The following is a 12361-nucleotide window of genomic DNA, read 5'->3' as shown; positions in this document are numbered from 1 at the left end:
AAAAAAAAGAAAGAAAGAAAAAGAAACATTTTTTCACAGACGATTTAGTATTTCTCATTCAATTAATTCAGCTCTCACTTCGCAACAAGGCAAAAATACATAAAAACTCAAAATATCTGTATTAAAAATTACGAAGTAAATTTTAAACACTTATTTCCTCGAAAAAATTCCAGAAAGGATTAAGCATGATTTAATTCGCAATAATAAATGAAGGCGTTATCTTTGTTGTTACGAAGCTTAGTTTCTCTAAATTGGCAACCAATCCACTATTTTACCAAGTTTTCAAATGTAAACAAGCAATGGCCGCCATCCAAAAAATTATTAGGCTTAGCGGCACTTAAACAACTTTAAAACTGTCGATAATTTTAAACATATTTCATACAGATTTACTAAAGGCATAAAATCCTTAACCGAAAGATAAGAACCACATAATTCAATCATTTTTAAAGCAAAAAAATGTACAATTTGCAAACATATAAGAGTAAAGAAACTGAGATCACTGAGCCGGGTAACAGAGTGGATATATATATATATATTTATATACGTTTGGCGCAGCCGATTGCAACCAAAATATGAGGTGCACATCTGCATGTTATAGTACTCCTATATACAAAATTTCAACGTTCTGAGGCTACTCGTTTTTGAGTTATGCGAGATACGTACTGTTATAGCGAAACGTCACGGAACCAATATGTTATGACAAAAGACACGGCACCAATATGTTATGTTAAAGTCATGGTACCTAAATTGTTATGGTTTCCTACTCTGTTGACATAACACTTAAAATTTTTTAACAACAGTAATAAACTAATATCAATAAGCCCTGTACATTCGCGTTGTGTTTTCGGATTAACCCTGAAATCAATTTGAGAATGAGACGGGTGAAAATCATGAGCACACACACAAAAATTTAACCTTTGAATGATCTAGAAAAACTTATTTATTTAACTATCAATGTCAATTATAAATATATATATATCCATTAGTTGAAAAAAAATATCAAAATATATTCAACAAAATTTGAACTATTGTTTTACACATCAAACATTTCCAAGTAATTATTTTTTTAACATCCTTGTAATTACTATTAAATTTAATATTGCAAATCTGGTAAAACATACCAAAATAAACTATAAATTTAAGAACACTACCCTCCCCGGGGAGAAAATAATAAAAAAAAATTTAACAAGCTACACTTTCTACTTCACACAGAATTCATCAATACAACAAAAAATATTGCTTAATATTGCACTCAATATAATCATTTAAATACTATTATTGCACATATAATTTTTATTATTTAATTTTTTTTGATTAATTAAATATGGTTTAACCGGATAAAGATAAGTAATGACACATTTACTATTCTACAAACAAGTTCGTCCTGAGAAACAAGAATGCTCTAATACAAGCACTATTTCAAATCATCCTCACCAATGAGTAATTCAAAAAAACATTCAAGTAAATAATTTCCTGAAGAACTTAATTTTCTTAACCATTAAGTTAAGTTACAATAATTTTAATAAGGTTATAAATCTTTATTCCATTTAATGCTTTTACTTGATTGATACACCAAAGAAAAATGATTTCTATAGAGTTAGGATAAAGTTATCAACTACAAAAAAAAAAAAAAAAAAAAAAAAAAAAAAAAATTAGGGTTCAACAAATTAACAAATTAAGTTAATTCAATCATTTTAACTGCAGAAATCTATAATATTTAACTAACCAAGAATTAACCAAAAAAGAAAAGAACTTATCTGTTCCAAGAGCAGCAGGAGCATCAAACAAAAAAAAAAAAAAAAAATCCATCGAAGCTCATGAGAAATGCTGGCAGCCTGTTGAATGGGAAAAAAAAAATGTTCGTCGAACAGTCTGGATTCATTACGGTAGCCTAGAAGTTCTAGTAGATTTTAGGATGAACAAATGAGGTTCCAATACGGCAAGATAAGTGAAATACAGTGCTGGCAGCCTGTTGAATGGAAAAAAAATGTTCGTCGAACAGTAGAGATTCATTGCGGTAGCCTTGAAGTTCTAGTAGATTTTAGGATGAGCAAATGAGGTTCCAAAAGCAACGGTTGCAAATTATTCATTACGGTAACCTTGAAGTTCTAGTAGATTTTAGGATGAGCAAATGAGGTTCCAAAAGCAACGGTTGTAAATTAACGCTCTGGTTCCGAGTGAAGCGACGAATCAATGGTGCGCATCATTTTTCTAGAAATTTACTTCTGTATATTTTTCTTGAGATACACAAACACACACAACAAGAAACTGATGAAAGAATTTCGATTTTTTTTTTTTTTTTGAAGACATAGATGCCCATATCTACGGCCCGCGCTCACAGCGCTTAGCCAAGAGGCCCGTAGGTCTATCGGGGCGAAGCTCCATTTTCTTCGTCGGAGTCAGCTGTGGCCTCCGGCCAATTCAAAGGGCAAAAGAAGTGTCAGAAAAGTGCAAAAAGTGTAAGAAGTGCGCTCGTCCCACAAAACAACCCGTTAAAAGGGAGAGCGCCGGACTGCCAAGTTGGCGCAACCCATTTTTCGCCGAAAGTTGAAATAGTTGCAACCACAGCATACCCTCATGTTATCAAACTCGCCAAAACCACTATTTTGAAACCTCAACGGAAAATCTATGTCGCCAAACCCTCGCCAAATAAACACCACCTGCGACCGGGGGAGATTAGGAATTTCAACAACCCTGCAAGGGTCCCAACGAAAGAACGCTGAAAACTCGCAAAAAGTGACTTTTCAACCGGAAAGAAGGCATTTCATCCCCGTTTAACTAAATCACAAGCGAAACGAAGAAAAATCTACTAATTAAAGCTCATAACTGAAATGCAATTAAAGTTAGAAAAATGAAAGTTATGCCAAATTAAAGAGCTAATTTTTCTGCAACTAATGATATTAAATACTAAGAAATCAAATTAATTTTTGACATGAAAAACTGAGTTTATTACGTAGGAAAAAATACTTATCCATTGTTTGCGTGTACAAGAATGAAGACGCAGTTCGCGTAAACTCGGAAAGCCAAAATATATTACACTAGAATTAATAGGCCCAAAAAGAATATAACCAAACTTGTGTAGCTCAAATTTTGAATAATTACAAATTAAAATTTTGATTTTTATGAATCACTTAATTAAATTAAATTCGCTACACAACAGTACGTAAATACGTTCGTACGGACGCCACGAGAAGTTCTCTTCAGAATTCATTTTAAAGCAGTTTTATAATTTTTTTGGAGGAAAAGGGTATTTTATTCTTTCCTTACGTACAGATATCATGCAAAAACATCGTTAAATTGCATTCGGTAGCGGTCAAAATGGATATTTTCGTTGAAATATGCTGCCTGAAACTTTTCGCGATTACAATACTTCCTTTTTACTTCGTACAAGGAAGTAAAAAGGGTTAGTTTAGGAGTGAGTATAATAGCAGACTGGTAGACTGCGAGCTCAACGAGAGGGTAAAAAGCCTTAACCTTTTTGGACGTCAGTTAAATCTGAAACCTTTTCAGATTTTTTTGCTTTATTTATTTATTTATTTATTTTGTGATTTATTTATTTATTTATTTATTTATTTGATTTATTTATTTATTTATTTATTTTGTGAAGACCGAAGAAATATATCGAGATTTAAATCATTGTTTTACATTAGTCCACTTTCTGCTTTCAGATTTGCGTCTTTGTAGGTATTTTATACTGGTTTCCTTCGTGAGATATTTACGAGTATTTAAAAAAGTTTTAATACGCATTGCAGCACCTGTGATAGAATTATCCGCACTATATATATGACGCAAAAAATAACATTTTAATATATATGTTATATAATTATATATATAGTGTGTGTGTGTATTTTCAATGGAGAGCGCATTACTATAAGAGCAATATCTTTAGAGTAAAATCTAATTGCTCCGGGAAACAGGAAGCGGGATAGGTGCGGTGACCAGCTGATAAGTGACTTCTCTCCCCGCAGTATTTCCTTTTCACTTAGAATTTCTAATTCAATTTTGTTCTGAAATGTTCTTTAAAAAAGAATTTTAAATGCCCCGAAATACTCGAACTAAATATCCAACAGAAACTAAAGTTCAATTATAAAAAAAAAAAAAAAAAAAAAAAAAAAAAAAAAAAAAAAAAGAGTGGAATTTTGATTTAAATTAGAAAATGACACGGTACGGGAAGCATTGTATGACGTCACAAAAGCGGAACAAGGTGAACTTCCTCCGTAAAGTACATTGTAATGGAATAACTATTATTCAGCGTCTTTAGAATGATAAGTCCGAAGCTAGTAAGTCCAAATGAACGCTTGTTTTCTGCCTTGTGTGTTTGCTGGAGATTTTCAAGAAGTAAGCTTAGTTGACATGTGTGCTCGACTTTGTTTGGATCATCCATTAAATGGACGATACTACAATGAATCTGATTATGAAGTTGACGAAGATTCTTTAGCTCTGGTAAATCTGCATATCAATTACAATTACAGAAGTTTTTGTTATCAAACGCTATTATCATTGCTGTTATGCCAAAACTCTATACGGCTTGATGCAACAGTCACATACGTTTTCCTGGCCTCATTTTTTACTTCAGAACTTTTGAAGCAGTTCTGATATTTTAAATCTGCAAAACATTTTGCATTCATTTCAAAACTTTCTTAAAGCTGATGTGATTCTTGTGATGGCTGGAATGAGATCGCAACTATATGATTGTTTCATGACTTTTGCAACAAGCTGTATTTATAGCTTTAAGTGTTAATTATTAAGGTCTTTGCCTGAGTTCAGGCTGATTCTTAGTTTTAAAGCTATGATTGTTATTACGATCATTTAAAAATTATTTTGGAGTTTTAAAAATATCCCATGCTAACTACCTGATATTAAAAATTAACTAATTCGTGCCTTTTATAGGAATAATTATACAGAGGAAGAAATGCATTTCAATGAAATACACGAATAAAGCTTTTATTTTTATTTTTATTTTTTTTATTCTTACATATAACTAATTATAGACACTGGTGCCTTCTTCAAAATAAAATTTTAGTTTAATTTGGATTTTTGTAATTAAACATTACTTTAAATGAAATTGTAATAATGCGAAAAAGAAATTTGTATCAATATTAATTTTTCAGTTATTAACATCAAAATTAGAAAATAAAGAACATAATGTAAACATTCTGCAGTACGCCAATATTTGGCCCATCTTAAAAAGAACCCATTTGAAAAAATAATGTCGTTTGAAGACATAATAGATTGCGTATTATTTTAAAGAAACTGTGTAAGAATTTTCAAACATTTTAAATTTATTTAAAGTGGCATTATCATAACAGTTATGAAATAATAATAATTCTTTATAAACTATAATTGCGTAACATTTTCGAAATGCTGTAAATAAAAATTTATTTTTTACTTCCTTGTACGAAGTAAAAAGGAAGTATTGCAATCTCGAAAAATTTCGGGTATCATATTTTAACGAAAATATCCATTTTGAAAGCTATCGAATGCAATTTAACGATGTTTTTGAGAGACATCTGTACGTAAGGACAGAATAAAAGACTCTGTTTCCCCCAAAAAAAGTATAAAACTGATTTAAAATGAATTCTTAAGAGAAATTTTTCTGGCGTCTGTGTATGTACGTACGTCCGTACGTATCTCGCATAACTCAAGAACGAGTAGCCTCAGAACGTTTAAATTTTGTATATATGACTGCTATAACATGTAGATGTGCATCTCCATTTTGGTTGCAATCGGCCGCACCAAAAGTATATATATATAAAAGTATATATATATATGCACTCTGTTACTCGGCTCAGTAAGCTCAGTTTCTTTATTCTTATGTTTCTAAATTATGCATTTTTTCCTTTAAAATTGAATTATGTTGTTCTTATTTTCCGGTTAAAATTTTTATGCCTTTACTTAACCTGCATGCCATAATTGTGCAATTATCAACAATTTAAAAGTACTTTAAGTGCGGCTAAGCCTAATTTTTGTTTAGCATGGCAGGCGTATTTGTTTACATTTGGGGGATATTACGCAACTCAAAACGCAATGCTCTCCGAAGTTCCGGTAGACATGTAGGAGGAGGTTGACGGGCTGCAACTCGTCAGCCAAGCATATCCCACACGTGCTCTACTGGATTCAAGTCCGGTGAGAATGCTGTCCAGTCCATACGGGTGATATCCTCCGATTGAAGGTATTCGCTTACGATGTTTGCACGGTGAGGACGGGCGTTGTCATCCATAAACACAAATTGTGCGCCCATGGCGCCCCGAAACAAACGTACATGTTGTTACAGAATGACGTCCCGATAGATTTGGCTTGTCATGGTTCCAATTTGAACATGCAGGTCAGTTCTGGAACCCAGAATAATTCCACCCCAAACGAGCACTCCTGCACTACCGTAACGGTGTCGTTCAATGATGTTTTCTTGGTGGTAACGGGTACCTGGAGCTCTCCATATGAAAGTCTGGCGAGAATCAGACTGCAAGCTAAACCTGGACTCGTCGGAAAACATCACACAAGCCCACTGTTGCGGTGTCTACAATGCATGCTCTCTACTCCAGGCATGCTCTCTACGACAGTGAGTTGCAGTAAGTGGAACGCATCTGACAGGTCTACGAGCATATAGACCAATCTGCCCTAAGCGTCTGTACCCGGTCTGCCTTGAAATTGTCATACCAGTGGCTGAAGAGAGCTGACGAGACAGGTCTGAGGCTGTGCTCCGCCTGTTTCTTTTGGCAATAACTGCCAAATACCGATCCTCATTCGGCGTTGTAACTCTGGGGCTACCTGTGCTGTAACGTCTACTCCCATTACCATCACCTTGGAATCGTTGCCAAAGCCTGGAGATGACACTCTGGGCAATTCCAAGTTCGTCTGATACTTCCAGTTGGGTATGCCCACATTCGAGACGGCCGATAATTCTACCACGTAAAAAATCATCCAAATGCGTCCTTTGTGTCATAACTATTCGGTTATTCCACTAAAATGCTTATAAAGCGCCTGCGAACAAATTTACTTCTTTGCCTGTATTCCTTATATATCACTTTCTTACACTCTCGTCATTGTGATGTACCATCGGTGTCATCTGGTTACTTCCTGAAATTTGCATATGATTCTTGAAGATGTGTGTAGTGATTTTACAGGTGATATATATATTTTAGAGTTCAATTTCCGCGTGACTCCGAATTATCCTTAATTTATGGACATGAGTGTATATTCTGCATATTTTCTCAGAGGCAGAAGTACACATAATATTGTTTTCTTTTCTTTTATTTTTAAATGAATATTAAGTTCCGAATAAAACATTTGCATATTAATTAATTTCATAAATATTTTTTTTCTCATGGATATATTAAAAATTAAGAATTTTATGTAAGTAAATCGATTTAACATTTAATTGCATTACATGTGTCATATTTAATATTCAAATTGCTTTAATTTTTAATTGATAAAATTCTTAATAATTGTTTTTATATGTATTCAGTTCTTTTAAACTTAAGTAAATTTTATCATTAATAAGATTTTATTGAATAAACTGCACGTAGTGGAATAGTAATGAATAATTAATTACCATTAGTGAATGATTAGGGATTATTCCTTAAAGCATTATTTTCAAGCACGGCAAAATAGTTATATGTACTGTACCCTTTTCCTTAATGATGTTGATTCTTTTCCGAGTTTTTTTTTTCTTTGTCGCCTTTGAAGAAGCCATAGTTCGACATCTCTTGATATATAAGACATATTTTCAAACATGTAAATATAATATTGGATTTTCAAAATTAAACTAATTTTTCGCCAAGATTAGATTTGGTTTATGGTTTATGTGATTACGGCAAAGCCTCGAGGGCGATTTTCTTAAGGGGAGGGACACCTTTGTGGAGGACTTTCTAAGGGAAACTGGTTCGTATACACGTTACACATGGGGAAAACCACGAAAACGCCCAAGCAGCCAACCCGCTCTCGAGATTCCTCGGACCGAAACACTATCGGTGACTTTACTGCTCGTCCCCTCGATAGGAATTATTAATTTTAATTAGGAATATGTTATTTAATGCATAGAATCATTAAGTCTTCTCATGAAAAACATGCAATGCATGCGCCGGGGTTCGAACTCCGAACCGCCCGCTTACGCGACAAGCATGCTTCCACTTACACCACGAAGGCATGCTGAAAGCACGGGGAATATAATCTTATAAATAATCACATTTCTAATCTTTAACCATGTCCTAATTCTGTAATGTTTGAAATAGGTTTTCGGTATTAAAATGCGTAAATCCTTGGATACTGTACTAATATCACTTTAATTGAAATGCTTTAGGTGAACAACTTTAGGTTGGAAATGAAATCATTGCATGATTTCATCTTCAATAGTTCATTCATAAGTTGTTCTTATTAAAACTTTCGTGGGATAAATATACTATAAGATATCATAAAATCTAGCTCTCGCATTAACTGTGCTATTCACTAACTAGCCTCGACTGTAACTGTCGAGTTATCGTTTTACTCCTTAGCAAGGACACTTACTAGCGTTCAGTTGCGCAATACCATTATTACCTGCAATCCCCGGCCAAGGGCCAGGACATCTCTTATTACAGGTGTACAGGTTTATTGATAGCTTAATACAGTATAATCATGCATGCACAGATCAGGATATAATATTACACTAAGATGCAAAATGATATAAAAGCTAATTTCAGGCAATAGACTCACAGAAGCACTGTAATATGCATACGATGAATACACGATTAATTTATACTGAACTCACTATAATCTAATACGTGTGCAATGATTTTCTACTAGTCTACTACATGTACTTAGTGATTTAATTGAAAAATTATATGCAATGTTTGCAGAAACAGTCTGTCATGAAAAACTTACAATGAATGATGTGGCCTGAAGTGGGTACTTCGCTGTAAGGTAACGTAGGTTAAATGAGCAATTTAGGAATCAAATATACAGTTTGTAAACGAAAATAATACTAATAATGATATATTTAAACAGAAGTCAATTATTAAAAGTGCAATACATTGTATTTGCCGAAATAAATCGCTAGGAGAAAAAGCAATACAAGTTTGAATATGAATATAATGCATGTAGGGCCATTAATATTGGTTATTTACGCCCTCAAAAACGAAAATATCTGCAACCATAACACTGATACAGGTACGGACAACTATATATGCATTTTACAAACAAAAAATTAAAATGAAACTGTAGAAAGTTCCAAGTATAATCTTTATATTTAAGTAAAAATACAATGGAATGTATTACTATAAAATAAATGCAATATATAATATATATAGATCAGTATATGGATAGACAGCAAATTTTTAGATAATTAGTTCTGAATGCGACGATGCAATGGACGTAGATGCTCTATGCACATTTAACCCCATCGGCCGAGAGGTTAAGTCGCTGAACACTGGTAGTTCGGTCCGAGGTTCGAATTCGCGAACGGGCTGGCTGTATGGGTGTTTTCGTGGTTTTCCCCATGTGTAACGCGTATACGAGCCAGTTTCCCTTAGCAAGTCCTCCACGAAGGCATCTCTCCCTTTAGGCAGATAGCCCTCAAGGCTTTGCCATAATCACATACACACACATTTAATCGGTGTGAGTGTCAACATTCTTAACAAGGGGTAAGAATGCTCCATGTGCAGTTGCTTTGCCCACTGTTGCATAATGTATTACCCGTTCATGCTGGTCAGTTGATATAAAACATATCCTTAATCCTTATTTAGCGTGCTTCAAGGGTCTGTGTGGACGGGGCATAAAGCATCAGTGAGCATTCAAGTATATAGTGATTCGCGAATTTACCTAGGGGAATGATTATATTCTTCATTCCTTACCCTGAAACTCTTGAAAGTGCTTTTAGATAAACGGCGTAAATAATTTAAGCGCGTTACTTTGCAAAAACTATAATTATCCATGTCTTCTTCAGGATTTGAATGAGCGCTCAAAGGCATAAAGACTTGATGGGGCCAAAGACTTGATATTCACAATCCGGAAAATATATTTTTAAGCACATAATAAGTTTGATACTCTTCTAAGAGACGTTAGCTTATTTGGAAGTAAGAGATGTGAAAAATTAGCAATGCCCTCGCCGGCAGTCGAACCACAGACCTCTCAAATACGCTTCGAGCGTGCTGACAATGAGATTCCAAGTGAATGGTTAATTTTACAAATTGATAACGTGAAAGGTTTGAACCCATTTTTTGCAATAGATCTTGAAAAGCTTTTGAAAGCTTACTGCATTTGATTGTGAGAGGAAAACAAGTGAAGGCCATCGAACTTGCATACTGTGGTTTCTTGGAGGACTTGTAAGATTGCACTTTGGCCTTAACTTACCAGTTACCATTTTAAGTCCTTTCCTTTTTCGTTTGTCATAATCATATCACCTCTCCAATTCTTAGCTATGTGAAAAGTTTTGTAGAAGAAAAAGCAGAGTTGTTATGTATGAACCAAGCGCGCTGATTGTTGAGAAGTGTAATACAAACAAGTGCTCAGGTGACTTGACTAGCTGTTACAAAGTGGATTTAAGAGTTTAAGTGCAAGATACAATTAGAGAGCTACAAACACCTTTTGTTAGTGAGACATTAGCTTTGGCTCATTAATGTTGAATGCTAATAATTTTAATAATAATAACTTAATTTTAATGTCAATAATATTCTTTGGCTCAGATATCGGATACATTCTCGGAGGCAGCGCTAATAGTATAAAGTTAAATCAGTTTACTACCTTTATTGCAGACATCATGATCCGAATCTCAGAATCATTTGGTTATGGCAAACTTACTAATTCTACCTACTTACTTTTTACGAAGGAAAAATAACTTTCATAGATGAACTTTCTGTGAAATTAGGACTAATATTTACATTACAGAACCTTATAAGAAATATTAATGCTTAGTGAATTTAATCTAGAGCCGCTAGGCAGCTTAAGGAGCTTAATCGTTAGAATGTACCTAAATCATTCTTATTATAAAATCTGTACTTGAATGTTTATTTCCTGTAAGTAAAAGAAGTTTTGGTTTATAATTATTCTGAATTTTGTAACCCAAATTGTAATCATTTTTAAGAAATGATTTAATCACTGTTTTCTACCATAAGTATTTAGCTTTTTTGTATAACTCGTTTGTCATTAGTTTGGTTTATTTGATTATGGCAAAGTACTAGAGGGCTTTTTTTCTAAGAGGGGGAATGCCATCCTGGAGGACTTTCTAAGAGAAACTGGCTCTATACATATAACATATGAGAAAAAACATGAAACCGCCTATGCAGCCAGTCTATTCGCTAGGATTCGAACCCAGACCGAACTAGCAGTGTTCAGCGAATTTACCTCTCCTCCGCTGGTGGGTCTACTTGCCTGTAATAGCTGAAAGCTAATTAGTATCATAGCTAATGAAGTGTAGAACTCGATTTACCACAAACATGAGAAAATTTCAGGAAATTTCTATCAACTAACTCATCTGACAACGAAATGGGAATCGGAATTTCATATATTTGGATGCTTATGAGCAGCAAACGAAAACTGAAAATCATGGCCGATATTAAAAAGTTTCAACCTTCTGTCCATATTTCGGGTTTCTTATGCAAAAAAAAAAAAAAAAAAAAAAAAAAAAAAAAAAAATTAAAAAGTAATATTTCTTACATGTACTCTAATTTATTTTTAATAGTTTACATTACTATTTTAAGAACTGTCTTTTTACAAGACATATATTAAAAATAAAATTTCAGGACCACTCTGAAAAACGTCTTCATTTTTTAACCTAACACATGCGCTTTTCATGTTCGTTTTCTAGGAACTGTCAAAAGAATGTCATGAAAAAGAAGTGAATTATGTAAGAATGTGTGTGTGCATTTGAGCGAAAAAGTGAACTTCCACCCCCCTCCTCCGCTTTTCTGTCGAATTTCCTGCGGGTGGGAAAACGTTAGTGAAATAGGGGTGAGGTCTCTGTAAATAGACTTCGGGATTGAAAGCTGCATTCGCCTCGAAGAATAAAATTCATATCACGAGGAATATTTTCCTATTTCGTTTCTCTGTTACGAACTGATTTATTTGAGGAAAAATGTGTCTGACATGTGGCTAACATATAACGACACTTACCATCGATTCCATAAAATTAAAAAAATATATATATAAATAAATAAATAAATAAAAATTTTAAAAAAATCTGAAAAGTTTCAGATTTTAAATTACGTCTAAAGGGGAGTTTTTTTGACGTTTTGTGTGTTACCTTTATTTATTAAATATCATGTTCTTCGCACTTAAACCATAAATTTCAGTTCAATAGCAATGTCGCAAAATAATTTTAAAATGAGGCTATCTTTAGAATTTCCGATACAGAGTCTCGCGTGCTGGAGATTTTTTTTAAATATATATA

General features: G+C 33.5%; 1 protein-coding gene across 1 annotated transcript in view; it reads left to right on the top strand.

Moving 5' to 3' along the window:
- The window catches only part of LOC118194170 (uncharacterized), a 195772-nt gene that overhangs the window by 79579 nt on the left and 103832 nt on the right, over positions 1–12361 (top strand). The gene's annotated exons all lie outside the window — the stretch shown is intronic.

This window comes from Stegodyphus dumicola, chromosome 1, assembly GCF_044657685.1.
Source record: "Stegodyphus dumicola isolate Sdum_Otavi_A_Nest chromosome 1, ASM4465768v1".
NCBI lineage: Eukaryota > Metazoa > Arthropoda > Arachnida > Araneae > Eresidae > Stegodyphus > Stegodyphus dumicola.
Note: the sequence above shows the minus strand (reverse complement) of the source record. Positions and strands in the feature narration are given on the sequence as shown.